Raw genomic sequence first — 5,000 nt, 5'->3', positions numbered from 1 at the left:
GGCTCCACACCGGAGCGGACAGGCACTCGGGCGAAAGTCATTCAAAACCGGCGCCAGGCGCCAGGTGCCGCAGGCCAGCCGCTCCAGAGCTTCAGCGCTCGTACCACACAACAACACTTGCGCTAGTTTTGAGAGGCACGCGTGGTTCCGCACGCGGCGCACGGCTACTGCCGTACAGGTAGCGTGTTGCGCGACACGACACGCACATCGAAAGACATGCAGTCTAGTCGGTAATGATCCTTCCGCAGGTTCACCTACGGAAACCTTGTTACGACTTTTACTTCCTCTAAATGATCAAGTTTGGTCATCTTTCCGGTAGCATCGGCAACGACAGAGTCGATGCCGCATACCAGTCCGAAGACCTCACTAAATCATTCAATCGGTAGTAGCGACGGGCGGTGTGTACAAAGGGCAGGGACGTAATCAACGCGAGCTTATGACTCGCGCTTACTGGGAATTCCTCGTTCATGGGGAACAATTGCAAGCCCCAATCCCTAGCACGAAGGAGGTTCAGCGGGTTACCCCGACCTTTCGGCCTAGGAAGACACGCTGACTCCTTCAGTGTAGCGCGCGTGCGGCCCAGAACATCTAAGGGCATCACAGACCTGTTATTGCTCAATCTCGTGCGGCTAGAAGCCGCCTGTCCCTCTAAGAAGAAAAGTAATCGCTGACAGCACGAAGGATGTCACGCGACTAGTTAGCAGGCTAGAGTCTCGTTCGTTATCGGAATTAACCAGACAAATCGCTCCACCAACTAAGAACGGCCATGCACCACCACCCACCGAATCAAGAAAGAGCTATCAATCTGTCAATCCTTCCGGTGTCCGGGCCTGGTGAGGTTTCCCGTGTTGAGTCAAATTAAGCCGCAGGCTCCACTCCTGGTGGTGCCCTTCCGTCAATTCCTTTAAGTTTCAGCTTTGCAACCATACTTCCCCCGGAACCCAAAAGCTTTGGTTTCCCGGAGGCTGCCCGCCGAGTCATCGGAGGAACTGCGGCGGATCGCTGGCTGGCATCGTTTATGGTTAGAACTAGGGCGGTATCTGATCGCCTTCGAACCTCTAACTTTCGTTCTTGATTAATGAAAACATACTTGGCAAATGCTTTCGCTTCTGTTCGTCTTGCGACGATCCAAGAATTTCACCTCTAACGTCGCAATACGAATGCCCCCGCCTGTCCCTATTAATCATTACCTCGGGTTCCGAAAACCAACAAAATAGAACCGAGGTCCTATTCCATTATTCCATGCACACAGTATTCAGGCGGGCTTGCCTGCTTTAAGCACTCTAATTTGTTCAAAGTAAACGTGCCGGCCCACCGAGACACTCAACTAAGAGCACCCTGGTAGGATTTCAACGGGGTCCGCCTCGGGACGCGCAAGCACGCCTTCGGCTCGCCCCACCGGCAGGACGTCCCACGATACATGCCAGTTAAACACCGACGGGCGGTGAACCAACAGCGTGGGACACAAATCCAACTACGAGCTTTTTAACCGCAACAACTTTAATATACGCTATTGGAGCTGGAATTACCGCGGCTGCTGGCACCAGACTTGCCCTCCAATAGATACTCGTTAAAGGATTTAAAGTGTACTCATTCCGATTACGGGGCCTCGGATGAGTCCCGTATCGTTATTTTTCGTCACTACCTCCCCGTGCCGGGAGTGGGTAATTTGCGCGCCTGCTGCCTTCCTTGGATGTGGTAGCCGTTTCTCAGGCTCCCTCTCCGGAATCGAACCCTGATTCCCCGTTACCCGTTACAACCATGGTAGGCGCAGAACCTACCATCGACAGTTGATAAGGCAGACATTTGAAAGATGCGTCGCCGGTACGAGGACCGTGCGATCAGCCCAAAGTTATTCAGAGTCACCAAGGCAAACGGACCAGACGAGCCAATCCGATTGGTTTTGATCTAATAAAAGCGTCCCTTCCATCTCTGGTCGGGACTCTGTTTGCATGTATTAGCTCTAGAATTACCACAGTTATCCAAGTAACGTGGGTACGATCTAAGGAACCATAACTGATTTAATGAGCCATTCGCGGTTTCACCTTAATGCGGCTTGTACTGAGACATGCATGGCTTAATCTTTGAGACAAGCATATGACTACTGGCAGGATCAACCAGGGAGCTGCGTCAACGAGAGCTGAGCAGCCGGCCGCCCGGGAGTGTGTCCCGAGGGCCCGCGCGAACACGCAAGCGTCCGCTCAATTATTCTGCAAACAGGAGGAGGCTGAGCTCCCCTGCACGATACACCTCGAAACCCTCTCAGGTCCCGGCGGCGCGCAGCGCCGTCCTAAGTACTTGGTCGGGTTCGAGAGAGGCGCAATCGCCCGGAGATAGGCGAGTAGACGCTTTCAGTGCGAACACCCGTGCTCCCAACTGAGCTTGCCGCTGCCGACAGAGGCCCGGGAGCGTGCTGTCGTGGCATTGCCGGCGGGAAACAACACGCGCCACCTACGGTGACCGGCAGCTCCAACGCCAGCGCCACAGAAGGGCAAAGCCCCACTTGGGTGCAGAAGCGAACTCTCCCAGCACAGCGCACGCGCCAACACGTCCGCAGAGCTGCGATACAAACCACCTGCGAGAACCGCTGGGGGCGACCGAGCAGCAGACGGCGTCGCGACGCCGAGTGCCGGGCGGCGGCGCATCCTCAACGCACACAGTCCGCAATCGGACCAGCACACTGCAGATGTCCACCGCGCTTCGCACCGGGCTCGACAGAACCCACTTTGGCCGCCTGGCGCCGCGCGCAGGGTGCGCCGGCGCATAGCTGGGACGCCAGCCGGGCCCGTCGGCCGGCGCTCCTGCCACTGGGCGCCCCCCACCAGCCGGCTGTAGTGCGTGCGCTCACGCAGCGCGCGGCCAGCACGCCGGGCGGCCCCCCCTCACCGGCCGGGGACTGTCCCGCCAAGCCACAGCCTCGTATCGCTTCATACCCACATGGCCAACTCAGGTTCGGGGGCATGGCGGGTACCGCCGAAACAACCGGTTCACAGATGTACCGATCGTCGCTATCACCGATGCACCTGCAGCGCGAACAACCGCTCAACAACTGATTTCCAGTTCATTTGCGGATCTTTGGCAGCAAACGTATACGTCAATCTACATTTGCGAAATCTACGATTCTGGCATGCCTGCATGTTATGTGTCACGACACGCTACATCAGCCCACATACACACTGCGGCATGTACACGAGAGAACACGTGGAAGATGGTCCGCGCACGTGTGCAATGTCCCTTGCGCGGTCGACTGTCAACCGGCCTCTGTAGCATGTCGCAGATGTGGAACGCGGTCCACCGTGCTATCATGTTGTGTGGGGCAATACGATTAAATAGGAAAACCCTCGTCGCTACATCAACAGACGGCTCACGCTGATTCCCGGCAGAGGGAGGAGGGGGGGGGGGGGGGGCCAACATGCAATACTTTCGTCCGTACCTACTTACCACATGTCTGTACGGCGTACAACAGTGCAATCTCGCTGTAATGGGGAGACGAGACAAGTAGCATCGTGCACAACATATGGCCCTTATGATTCGCCATTGTAGGGCGCAGCCGGTGTACGGTCAAGCATGTGCCACATTATGTCACTCAGTACGTAACGACGGATGATCAGTGTGGGTTACGCGTACATCAGCGGACAGTCCACACAGGCCGTACCACAACGTACACTGACTGCATCGACAACCGAATGCAACTGAACAGCTGCAAGGCTCATTTCACAAACAAACGCCTGACCGACCAGCTTGGAAGGGCAGGAGGGGAGGGCGATATTCGTTCTGTAGCGGTACACCCTTCCAGTGGTTAGCGGGACTGTGTAGAAAGTACGCAACACTCGAAAGACCTTTATGTGAGGGTACGCACCATGGCATCAAGAAATACACATGACACCAGAGGATCCAAGCAGTGAACTATGTTCAGAGGGTTGCTGTTAGGCAAAGCTACATTCCTGTGACGTTACATGTGACAGTTAAGGTGCAGTGTAAGTTAGGTTAAGGTGCAGTGTAAGTTAGGTTAAGGTGCAGTGTAAGTTAGGTTAAGGTGCAGTGTAAGTTAGGTTAAGGTGCAGTGTAAGTTAGGTTAAGGTGCAGTGTAAGTTAGGTTAAGGTGCAGTGTAAGTTAGGTTAAGGTGCAGTGTAAGTTAGGTTAAGGTGCAGTGTAAGTTAGGTTAAGGTGCAGTGTAAGTTAGGTTAAGGTGCAGTGTAAGTTAGGTTAAGGTGCAGTGTAAGTTAGGTTAAGGTGCAGTGTAACTTAGGTTAAGGTGCAGTGTAACTTAGGTTAAGGTGCAGTGTAACTTAGGTTAAGGTGCAGTGTAACTTAGGTTAAGGTGCAGTGTAACTTAGGTTAAGGTGCAGTGTAACTTAGGTTAAGGTGCAGTGTAACTTAGGTTAAGGTGCAGTGTAACTTAGGTTAAGGTGCAGTGTAACTTAGGTTAAGGTGCAGTGTAACTTAGGTTAAGGTGCAGTGTAACTTAGGTTAAGGTGCAGTGTAACTTAGGTTAAGGTGCAGTGTAACTTAGGTTAAGGTGCAGTGTAACTTAGGTTAAGGTGCAGTGTAACTTAGGTTAAGGTGCAGTGTAACTTAGGTTAAGGTGCAGTGTAACTTAGGTTAAGGTGCAGTGTAACTTAGGTTAAGGTGCAGTGTAACTTAGGTTAAGGTGCAGTGTAAGTTAGGTTAAGGTGCAGTGTAAGTTAGGTTAAGGTGCAGTGTAAGTTAGGTTAAGGTGCAGCGTAAGTTAGGTTAAGGTGCAGCGTAACTTAGGTTAAGGTGCAGCGTAACTTAGGTTAAGGTGCAGCGTAACTTAGGTTAAGGTGCAGCGTAACTTAGGTTAAGGTGCAGCGTAACTTAGGTTAAGGTGCAGCGTAACTTAGGTTAAGGTGCAGCGTAACTTAGGTTAAGGTGCAGCGTAACTTAGGTTAAGGTGCAGCGTAACTTAGGTTAAGGTGCAGCGTAACTTAGGTGGGCCAACGTGGGTTAGGTTAGGGGCCAACGTGGGTTAGGTTAG

At 53.2% G+C, this 5,000-nt stretch overlaps 1 non-coding gene across 1 annotated transcript; it reads right to left on the bottom strand.

Moving 5' to 3' along the window:
• Positions 1–231: 231 nt before the first annotated feature.
• Positions 232–2,124, bottom strand: LOC126322297 (small subunit ribosomal RNA). The gene has a single exon (XR_007558917.1). It is a non-coding gene; the product is annotated as a small subunit ribosomal RNA (ribosomal RNA).
• Between the last annotated feature and the right edge of the window lie 2,876 nt (positions 2,125–5,000).

This window comes from Schistocerca gregaria, unplaced genomic scaffold (assembly GCF_023897955.1).
Source record: "Schistocerca gregaria isolate iqSchGreg1 unplaced genomic scaffold, iqSchGreg1.2 ptg000805l, whole genome shotgun sequence".
NCBI lineage: Eukaryota > Metazoa > Arthropoda > Insecta > Orthoptera > Acrididae > Schistocerca > Schistocerca gregaria.
This window is presented reverse-complemented; position numbering and strand designations above follow the sequence as displayed.